The 11,869-nt window shown below is 41.8% G+C and overlaps 1 long non-coding RNA gene across 1 annotated transcript in view; it reads right to left on the bottom strand.

The window, feature by feature from the left end:
- LOC113746335 (uncharacterized) overlaps positions 1–11,869 on the bottom strand; it is a 40,889-nt gene that overhangs the window by 23,036 nt on the left and 5,984 nt on the right. The window contains exon 2 of the long non-coding RNA XR_003462760.1: positions 8,129–8,230. This is a non-coding gene — a long non-coding RNA (uncharacterized LOC113746335). The remainder of the gene's footprint in view (positions 1–8,128; positions 8,231–11,869) is intronic.

The raw sequence follows: 11,869 nt of genomic DNA, 5'->3' as shown, positions 1-11,869 counted from the left end.
CAGAAAGCCTCTAAAGATGCTCCATGCATGCATATGCAAGGGGAGATCATAGTCCATCCTCGGCCCCGCTCGGGCCCTCGCGGAGGTGGTGCCTCCCTCTCTCTCGCACATAAAGGCTGTATAATGAGCGTTTAATGTATGGCTTCTCAAAATGCAGAGAAAAAGGGGAATATTCAACGTGGCCCATGTGGTGGTTTTGTAAAGCTGCCGCACCGAGGAGCACACCCCTTTTCACTCTCTCCTTTTCCATCCTTTTCCAGGCGACCCCCCCTCTCCATCCTCCCTCCCTCCCTCCCTTTTTGAATCCATTTGCCTAAATCAATCTCACAGGAGGCGGTCGTGGATAATGTACCAGCCAGGGTTTGTAAACCGTTTTGTTAACAATGCATTTTTTTAGAAAAGAAAAGAAAAGAGGAGGAGAGAGGGAGAGAGATAAAGCGAGACAGAGGGAGAGAGGGAGAGAAGGGAGAAACGGGGCAGAAGGGGTGCTGAAAGAGGAACAGTTGGGTGGGTGTGGTGCGCGGCGCTGGGTTTTTTTTCCGGACAGGCCCTGTCGACTGGTGACACCCCTGTCCCATCTCCTCCTCCCTCGGCTAAAGCCTTGCATCCGCCCAATTCGGTCCAGTCCTCGCTTTAGTCACACCACCTGCCTTCACCATTCTTCACCATACACCCACCCGTCCGCTGACAGGACGAACAGACGGCATAAACCCCCGTAACTCAGCCTAAACACCCCTCTCACGCAAACACACACACAACACAAGTATACACACAGGACAGGACAGGGCTTGGGCTCCCTTTATAGGATTATAGTGATCAATAATGAGCAATGAGACAAGATCACGGTCAATTTCTCAATCATGTCAACATGTCTGCTCACACATGTGACTACAGGTCCACGTAGGCCTCGTACAGACAGTGTTTATAATAAAACACTTTATCTCTACGGCCTCTAACTTTCACTTGAAGACTTTGCTTGGTGCCAACAGTCATTCCACTGAGAGACTCGTAAAAGTTCTTACTTGATGACATTTCTAATAACTTGTTTGTCTTGTTTGATCTGTGAGATCTTGTCAATGAACAAATGTACAACTTAATGAATTAATAAATAATAAAGATTAGGATGAATGCACTTTGTAGCAGTTTGTGTTCTTCATTTGTTTTTTATCGTGTCTTTCTCCTGTGCGAGTCCCACGTGGATTTTGCACCATTTTATGGCTGACGACCCTTTAAAATACAAAACATAAAAATTTCAGATCAATACCAGGATCAAAATCAGCTGATAATCACGTGATGGATGATCTGTCCGTCAGGTTTCACACACCTCGCAAACAAATTGGCCGACCAGAGAGAAGATGTGACACACACACACACACACACACACACACACACACTCCAGAGTGTAACTTCCAGTTATCCACTGTTGGCTACTGAGTGGCAGTCTCCGGTATATCTAGGTGATGGGAATACAGATGTTGAGCAGTTTTCTCACTTATTTCTAACACCAATTTATAAAAGATCCAAAAAAGAAAAATGTTGTAAAAAGTATCTAAATCAGTGTTAATTCACTTCACACCAACTTCAATGAGTCCATAAAGCAAAAAGTATTTAACCCAGAAAAAATCTCGTTAAATTGCTGAAAGGTCAGTGACTGTTTGTCTGTCCTGAGTCAACTGCTCCTGTACAAGTTAGGAGTGACACCTCCTATCAGCGGGGACCTGTTCCTCCATGTTCTCTGTGCCAAACTACTTTGCCTATCAAAGCGCCTTTTAGCCTGAGGAAGCCTGGGCCAGTGTGACACCATATTCCCACTGGACCCTCTCAGATCTCCACCAAAAGCACCCATTACTGGATCATAAGCTCCAGAATGAGGCTACACTGGACAGGAATCCCCAGTAGACTTCCATGGATCGGGGCTGATTTGCAACATAAGCCCCCCTGTGATTGCCCATTAGCCCCCGTCCCCACTGGTAGCATGTGTAGCTCTAACTAGCTGCTGTGCGTTGCCATTGAAGGTTTTGCTACCATTACTTCCCCTAATTGGCTGTGAGGGGTATTAGGAGAGGTCGTGGCTTCGGGGAATTGATAGTGACATCTGAACTGATGTCCACTTAAAATGAAGACGATGTTGAGTCATAGTGTGCTGACAGAAGACTTTCCCCCCCGGGACGTGGATTAGGATCCGATGATTGATGGGTTATTACAATACAAGCTCTGTGTGTCAAGACTCATTTTACTGTTGGTTCGTTTCCACTCCACAGTTCCTCTATTCGTTCAGACCCATTCAAAGTGAGCCACGGCCTCGAAAAACTAATCTGGATTTCTAGTAAGCTAAAAAGAGAAACACGGCAACAAACCTGATTCCAGCTCCTCTCACAGAACGCTTTAAGAAATAACTGAATATGAGAATTAGAGATTTGGTTGATGCGCTAAATATTTTGAATGCAAGAAAAATATTTCACCCATAACGTTTCCGAAATGTCACCCTCTATTCGTAGGAGCCAAAATGTGTGTATATACTTACTACACCTATGTTAGTTACTTACTTAGTTACTTTGCTTCTGGTAATTGGCACAGGTTGTTGTGGTCTTTTCTTTTTGTGCACTTGGTGGAAGCTTCTGGACGAAGAGGCTCCGATATTTTCCGTTGACCGTGTCACAGTTTTAAAATTAGTAACTTATCATCATCTCAGCACTTATCTCATTTCATATTGCGTCGTTCAGTTCGTCAAGTTATGCCAGTTTACCGCGGACTTTCTTTTGGACCTACGTGTCACGGTAGGAGCCTACTCGGCCTCTTCACGGTGTTTTAACGGAACACTATTGGTTGAATCCCTTTCTCTGATAAATACTGAGAGTATACACAATGTGCACACCGCTTTAGAGTTAAATGATGCCAAATCATAACAGAAGTTATCTCATGACACTGTCCATACGGAGCAGGTGTAGACCGTACACTTTATATTCTTTACGGACCCAACAATTCCCACCATGAGCAAGAACTTTCTGCAACAGTGGCAGAAACTTTTAACTGTTTTGTTGTTTACTTTGCCAAATGAATCAAATTAAGAGACGATACATTCTGCAGGCTAGAAAAGCTCAACATAGATAAGAGTAAGGTAAACTGAGTTTTAGGTAGTAGAGTATCTGCAGTGACATGAAGCAGGAACACTCCGCAGACAGGAGCATGGTGCAGCTTGTGTGCCTCCAGAAAGTGTAACTGGGTTCATAACCAGCTGGCCCAGAAATACATGACGTCGACTTAAAAAAGGGAAAGTACTGCTGCAACAACTGTGCAGGGGAATGAAAGAATCAAACAAGCTGATACCATAAAATACCAAACTGTTTCTCATGCACGTACATTTATCGGATTTCCTGTATTCTTAATTAAGTAAAACATTTATTTCTATTTGCTTCTATAGGAGAGAATCCAGGACTAAACATCTGAAAAAGGTTCTGCAAATTTATCCGTGCAGAACTCGGAAGATCAACCAGAGACCACAACAGATCCACCCTGAGCCTCTTTAAACACCCTCAATCATCCAGAACAGAGCGACACATGAGCCAAACTGCATGTGGTCTGCAGATCAGAGCGCGCAGACACCGAGTGTGGTCCATCAACAGCTCTTCCTAATCAACCCTGAAGACCCCGGCCTTTTAGCCGCCAGCCCTCGACGTGTCTCTGTGTTTACACACACTGATTAGTTTGGTAAGTGTACAGAATGTCCCGAGGACGGTGATCTCTCTCTGTGTGCCCCTTCAGTCCCATCCTTTATCTTCCCCCGTCCCTCCGCCACAAAAGCCGGAGATCCTCTTGGAATCGGTGAGAGAAATTAGGGGATCACAGTCGGCCGACTCCTGAGCAAACAGACTGAGCTAATGGACCGGGCCGCTTTCTCCTCCCCTCAAATTATTAGCGGAGCGAGGGAATGTAGCCCAGTCCAGTCACGATGTTAATGCTAAAGCTTGATAATCCCTTACACACACACGGCGGCATCGCACTCGCCTTGATACACACACGGCGAGCGGGGTAATCACTCCACCACCCAGGCAGTGGGAGAGGATGCAAGAGCAGGAGCAAAGGAATGAGACTGAAAGTGAACACACACACACACACACACACACACACACACACGGCAGGGTTCCCAGGGGGGCCTGGAAAGTGCTTGGAGCTTTGTGAGATGTGAGAAAAGAAGGAGAAGATCCAGGACATGGTCCGGAGCTTGAAATATCTTTTCACAGATGTTTTCGATTTGACACGACTGTCATCCTGTGAAACAGGTTTCGGGCTCTGAACGGTGTGTGTGGGACTGACTGCGTGCTGTAATGATGTATTTACGTACAAAAATGTCAACTTCCGACTCCTTGAATTTGGGAAACATTCTGATTTACATTAGGAACCTGATGCACAGGTAACCTGATGCAAACCCTCCTCCTCTCCCCTCAGCTCGTCACTGGGTTTAGGTTGCCAACAGCTGGCTGAAGCAGAATATGCTAATGCAGGTTCTTGGGGAGGAGTACTTTGGGCTTATGAGGGATTAGCGCTTGTTGGCCAGCCCTGACTCCCCGCTGAGCGAGCACGCTAATACAGGTGTTAGTAAACTGGCATTAGACTCCAGCTAATTAGCTCCCATTCACACAGCGATTGTCCAGCCAGCTCTGCCATTTGTAGTGGTGTTTGCTCATCGGCAGGGAGGTCTCTGTGCTGTGGTGGGTCCGTTATGATCCGACATGATCTCCCTTTCTTTCACTCTCCCTGTCACATCCAGAAAGACGAGCTCAACTGGCCAGGAGACAGCAGCAGCACACTGAGACAGTGTCCATCATGAAATGTAGAAATATGAGAATGCATCTTTGTTTTTCTCAGTTTTTCTCTGCATCCACACCAAGCCAACATTTCCCCACATCCAAAGTAGAAGCCAACTTTCAGTCGACCATTAAACAGGTCGTAAACAAGACAGACGTGTGGTCAGATTATTTAAACCATCCCGAACTTTTGGCAAGAAATTTAGTGTCTCCTCTGGACCCAAACTTACAGCACGGTAACTCGCCGCCTCAGCTTTGACCACGGTATGGGTATGAAACAGTTTACGTGCACAGCTCTGCCGCCCGAAGTTCACCAGCAGCAGCCACTTTGACAGATGCTTTGCTTTTGGGGGTAACGCCCGTGCAGGTTGGTGGTTTGAAATGGTTTACACAGAACATACATGAATCTATATTTAAAATCTATATTTTAAACCTGCTGATAAAACCAGCAGACACATGAAACAAACTGACTTCTCCACTGTCAAAACACAGTTTCTGTAAGTCTCAACACGGAGAATGCTTCATTTAGAGAACATAAAAACACACTCTGCATTTCAAATGACTTCCGTGAAGCCGTGAAGGTTTTCTGAACTCTTCCTTAGGCCATGTACACAATCCGAGATCAGAGAGCGAGGGAATCAGACGCTCAATGTTAGACAGCGTCTGAGCTGAACAGACCAGCGTAGCAAAAAATTTTAGTTACTGGATGAGTTTGTGCATAGCGCTCATTGTATTTTTCTAATTAAGAACAGAAGGAGGGCTTTCTCCCTGCTTCTGTTATAATTAAATTAATTCACATATTATCACATTGTTACTCACATCACTCTGCCAATTGGAACTTTTGGAAAATTTGGAAGTAAATCTGAAAACGTGCACGCCTGAAATGTCAATAATCATCAAACTGAGTGTGTGCACAGTCACAGTAAGCACAGCTGAAGCAGGAGCGAGGAAGCTGCTCTGTAAACTGAACTGAAAGTTTAAAAACCTGTTCGATTGTCTCAATTTACATGTTTTATTTTTTTAGTAACCAACATGGTGAGCACACAATGCATTTATTACTGACGAGGAACGAGGAACAGAACTATGAAAATAAGATCCACACACACATAAAGCTATAATTAGCCTTCGTTATGCCCCTTGATAAAACCAGATTCTTTCATCTCACGGGAGAACGGGGAGATGTGTCCATACAAATACTGAAACACAAAAGGAGAGCAGGTAGAGTTTAAACCTGATAAGATATAAATCATGATAGACTACACATTAATTATGTCCGATGCAGCTGTTTTCCATTCTAACAGGTCAAAACCATAATAACTAATTATGATATGCTTGAAATTATTCACTTGGATGACAGAAATTTGTAAAAAATGACGAAACAATAACAACATTAATGTCAATTACGCCGCCAAAAGTCGATATACAATCATTGAATAACTGCCAAACACTCTGTTTGACCAAAGTCAATACCAGCTGGTGTCTGAGACACTTAAGGAGCTGCTATAGAACAGAAGAGTGTGTCGTGGACGGCAAATCTTTAGGAAACGGTCAAAGAGTTCTTGCGTGACAGGCAATCATTGATTTATTATAGATGACGATCGGCTGCTGGAAATCTACAGATGATCTCGTCAGGTCTCAAATAATAAATAAAGATGTTTTTAGCAGGATCACTGCACATCTGAAGTCATTTTCAAACAGGTCGGAACACGTTTCTTAACCCTTACACATAAGAGGCAGAGTCTTAGGTGTGTGTTCAATGATGTCAGTGTTTATTACAATAAGTGCTGCATGTTTGCACGTGTGATTATGAACGTAGGCGGTGGAAGAAGAATCGAAAGATGGGTATTACATGCCCTTCACTGTTGCTGCATGTGGGAAAAGAGACTAAAGGTTAGTTGGTTGACATTCCCGAAGCCGTTCTGCCTGGGGACATCGGCAGTTCAAAAGGAGTCATTAAGCTTCGCTCGTCGTGCCACAAAGGGGAGATTTAAGGCAGCAAATAGATCTGATAGCAAAAAACTCAAAGCCAAACACAAATATCCACTAAGAGGCTTTGGTGTATTATGCTATTATTATACGCCCCCGCAACCCCCTCCTCATACAAGAGCGTACAGATTTAACTGTTTCAAGTTTAATTTGCTCCTGGGAAAGTCTCATCATAACAGATAATCTGTCTTTTTCATGTCGACCGTTGAGAAAAATGATGAGCGAAAACGAAATACCGATGAACACCGATCATAGATATTGACGTTTCATGATGCATCAGAGGTCCTAAAAATCATACTGGACTGAAATCAAAAGAACAGATCGACTAGTATACTTTTAAAATATATTTAAGATTTAAAAGAGGGCTAATAAACCCAACTCATGTTAACATAACTTCCAACAACAGAGGAAAAGGAATCTCCTGTCAACTAGCTGGCTGACTTTAACAAAGACATGCTGATGAAAAGGACTTACCGGCCAATACACATCCATTCAGACGAGCGAGACAAGGGTCTGTTGGAGCTCAGCTCAGTGAGTTTGTAGATTTCAGAGTTTCTACAGGTGCGGACATATTATACGAAGACGTAACCGTAAGAAAACAAAGTAAGAGTTTCAGACTTCTTGGTTGAAGCGCCCGATGGACTTCAATGGGTTCAAATCTCCTTTACTTTGTTTCAGTCTCCATGGTGCTCAGCTCTTATGTGACACTTTTGAAGCTTGTTTGATGATTTTGCATTCTAACTCTTTTTCCATCGCCAAGGTTTTTGTGAATGTTTTGGATTTCTTACTTTCTTTGGGATTTCCTCCGTGTAAAGTAAATTCTGAGATTTCTTTACAAGCACATTAAATATGTTGGAAAATAGTTGTGAAAAGACGATATATCACTGAAATGTGGAGTTTTTCCACAGTTTTTCACTAGTTGTCAGTCTTAGGATTTTGTGGGCGGTCCTTAAAGGGTGGCTCGATGACACGCTGAGGCCACCCTGAGCAGAGAGACAGAGATGAATGTCGATATTTTTAATCATTCAAATTTGGCTGGGTGATTAACACTTTCTTCTTTGGTCTGACTTGCAACAAGCCTCTAGTTGGCCAACTATTGCTTTCTCTGCTTCCTTCATCTCTCTCTCTCTCTCTCGAGCCCTAAACTACAGACAGACAGCATTCACTGAAATATAACATAAGTTTAATCAGCCATCGTAAACCTGATCTTAGTGCAAATTAAGCTCCATTACGGGCTGGATATAAAACCAATGCAATCACGTGCTTGTGTTCTTGGTGTCTGGAGACCTTCGCTGGCATGCAGACGCATGAAGTGTTGAAATTTCTCTTTCACTTACCTCCCAATGACTTCTGTCAGACACTTTGACGTAAGTACTAGCTGCTGCCTCCTTTCCACCCTTCACATCTTCTGCATGGTTGCACAAATGTATAGATTCTTCCTATAAAAAAAAAGAATAAAAAACATTTTCTCATAAAAACTGACAAAATTAGTCACTGGATCGCCACAAAAGAATCTCAAATGAACCAACCTGTCACATCCATGGCTTTGTATTTATAAGATGTTATCCTGAAAAGCAGGTTTCATATTGTAAAGTTTGTGTTTTCTAAGTTAAGATAAAGGTTATGTCTTATTTAAATGCACAAATGAGGGAACAAACTAAATGATCCTGGACTGAAACAGGCAGACTGACACACGCAGTAGTTAGTTAGCAGCAGGTTGGCCAGATGTGCATGTGTCTTATCTCTACCTGCTGGGAGCTGCCAGGTCCCCCAGACTCCTTTTAGGAGCTTCTATTGAAAAACAGTGATAATCTGTTTGCTCCTTTAATGAGCTCATTGTTCCTCGGAGGAGGAAAAGCAGGTCTCATTGCTGCTTAGCCGCGGCTCTTTGAGCAGGAAAGCTCCTCTGAGCACCGCTGATACTCGGCTTCGCCTTCCAACATATTGTGACGGTCTGAGCCTCGAGTCTGAGCCGGTAACAAAGCCGAGCCCGAGGAAGACTCTGAGCCTACTGTGGAGTTACTTTATTGTGCCGCTTTTTCACAGCTGATCAGAGGATCTGGCACGGCCTTTTTCACACCTCAAACTTTTGGTTTTAAATTTTCTTTGAGGTTCCTTTAAACTGAGAAAGAACTTCTTCAACTCATGCACATGAAAACTTAAACTATACACCCCTGTCTATAAATGTTATTAAATATTATGAAAGAACAGGATTTGTTTCTTGTTCTTTATAACTGTAAGGTACATTTTTAAATGGACAATAATAAAAATTGAAGGAAATCTACTTGAAATACAATAATACAAAAATTAGAGTGAATATAATAAAATATATTTGCAATATGACGGCTTCAGTCCAAGGGTCAGGAATCCAGGTAATCTGCAGAGCGCTCTCTGACCGACCTTTTCCGGGCATCTCTATAACTGTAGAATTTTTACCATAATAATATATTATTTAACATAATATTTAAGTAGTTTTCTGACATGTACAGCTTTGAGGTCTGGAGATTTCATTATTTGACTTTTCTTCCTACTAAACCACAGTGTTTCAGTACAAAACACATTTATGTGTGTGGAAGTGATTTTAAGTTCTCTCAGTTTGCGACCTGGGAAGAAAGTTTGCCATGGCATGATGGACAATCTAAATACATATTCTGATATATGGCAGCCATTCTCAGTTCACCTCGCTAAATGACAACGAAATACACAGTGTGCCATCCACCTCATTATTTCGCTTAATTATTCTCTTTAAATAAACTTAATTATTTTGTTTTTTTGTCTTTTGTCTCTATTCTGTTTTTGCTGTCTTCTAACCCGTCATCTGCAAAATTCTAGATAGATATTAAAAATCAACAACAACAAAAAAGAATCAAGGCAATTTGTTTGTCTTTCTAGAACGAAATAAATGAAAGTTGTCTCTTCATACTCATACATACACACACACACACACACACACACAGAACTGGATAAAATAAAATCTAACATAGCATCTAGTTGTTTCTTTTTTTATTTTGTTACTCTCAAACTGCACTAAAAGAGGATTTTATGGATTGTAAACTACAGGAAACAAATGAATCTTTTCTGTGCACGGGGACGTGATAAATTAGTTTAAACACCTCAGTGAAGTCTTTAAAAATAAATGAATATTCTATATGTGCGTTCTGTATTTGTTAGATTGCACATTGCATACAGAACTGGAACTAAATGTCTTTAAGATAATAATCTTTAAATGCTGCTTTTTTTTTTTACTGATAAAACAGGTTAAGCACACTGAAATATTCATGGAACCGTTATGGTTTGGATGATAAAACTCGTCGCAGATTAATTACCATTGAAACGTATGACAATGAACGGATATCTGAGCAGGAGGTCACAGGGAATCAAAAAGGCATCATCTTGACTATTATTCACCCCAGCTGCATCAGCAACAAATAATGGCAACAGTCGGCTCTAATAACGGAGGCCTCGCTCACACACACACACACACACACACACACACACACACAGCATAGGTACCATCGAACCCTGCATCTTGATCAGACAGTGCCTCTCTAATTGAGCTAATCCCCACTTCAGGATCAGCGCTGTCCCCTGAGGTCTGACCCTCCACCCTGCCCCTGTGTCTCCTGCTCTCACTGTCTCAGCTCTCAGCTTAAACCCTCCCGTCCCCTCATGTGGCTCATGTGGACTGTAAAGCTGTTTATTGGGAGACAATGGGCAGCAGATTGTGCTGTCAGGCTCCATTAATTTCCATCATTAGCATCACACTCCAGAGTCTGTGGAAGCGGGCTCCTAAGCCTTAAGCTGTGTTTGTGTACTGCACTGTGTGTGTGTGTGTGTGTGTGTGTGTGTGTAGCATTGTGTGTGATAAGTGTATATATGTAGACATGCATGTACATATGAGTGTTTACAGAAATTCAACATCTGCTTCATGGAAATTAAAAAAATCAGTATATGATGTGATGCAATACAATCATATAAACCTGTATCCACGTAGATCACGGAGCTAAAATAAGAAGATCGTGAATGCCAGATGGTGACAAGATCACAGTCTTAAAAGGATCAGTGTGCAGAAATCAGCTGCTGATTGAAACCCCCTCGCCTCACTCTCCCCCTTCCCATAGGCTGAAGTTAGAAACTAGTGTAATCACGCGAAAAACACACAAAAAGGAGTCAGCGTTTAGTTTGGTAACAAAAACAGGTCATAATACACCAAACATAGTTATGCATATTATATTCCATTTCCAATCCACACGGGACCTTTCAAATAATGTCATACAGCAGAAGTCTAATAACCAGTCTGTAAAAAGAGTTTGTGGCTAAAGTAAAAAGTCTGAAGACTCCGACCAAGTCCAGGTTGTGTGTATTTGTTTTATGAAAAGCTTCTACATAATTTGCATTTTGCAATAAAAAACAATAAGTTCAAAAACAATTTGAAAACAAGCACAAATGGTGGAATTTGAAAGTGGCTGTATGCTCATTTTATAAGGAATAATATTGCATAGTTCACTGTTACTGGTTTTATTTAACTGTTATTTATACATGTGTTAAAATAGGATATTGTATACGTGTATATTGTTTTGTTTTCTTGCTATCTCACCGTTTGGGAGCCGCGGTAACAAAAACTATTTCCCTGCGGGCATTAATAAAGTAATTCTGCTTCTGATAAATAAGGACATTAGTGCAGTCTTAATTTGTTTTAATTCCTAACAACAAATCATGCATTTACCTGAGAACTGACCACTAACTGAACACAGATTGTTTTTAGACCAATCCATCACAGTTTCTATGACTAAAAATGATGAAAACATTTAAGATTAAACTAAAAGATCCATTTGGTTCTTCCTTATCGTTTGCACATTTTAGCTCCTGCAGAAGTTGCATGTGACACATGGCACATTATTTGTGAGAAGCAGTCTTACTAAACCTGTGATTTTGTTGGCAAGATCTCCAATCAGCTGCACATTGTTCATCAATATTTGGAAATACCTTAATGCATATGGACATTTTTCACCTGCACCAGCAGTATTTTGCCAGCTCAGGTGGGAAATCACTGAACATTGGTATCATTTTGAAAGAAC

The sequence above is a fragment of the Larimichthys crocea genome, chromosome VIII (genome assembly GCF_000972845.2).
Source record: "Larimichthys crocea isolate SSNF chromosome VIII, L_crocea_2.0, whole genome shotgun sequence".
In the NCBI taxonomy this organism is placed as follows: Eukaryota; Metazoa; Chordata; class Actinopteri; family Sciaenidae; genus Larimichthys; species Larimichthys crocea.
The sequence above is the reverse complement of the archived record's forward strand: the minus strand, read 5'-3'. Positions and strand labels throughout refer to the sequence as shown.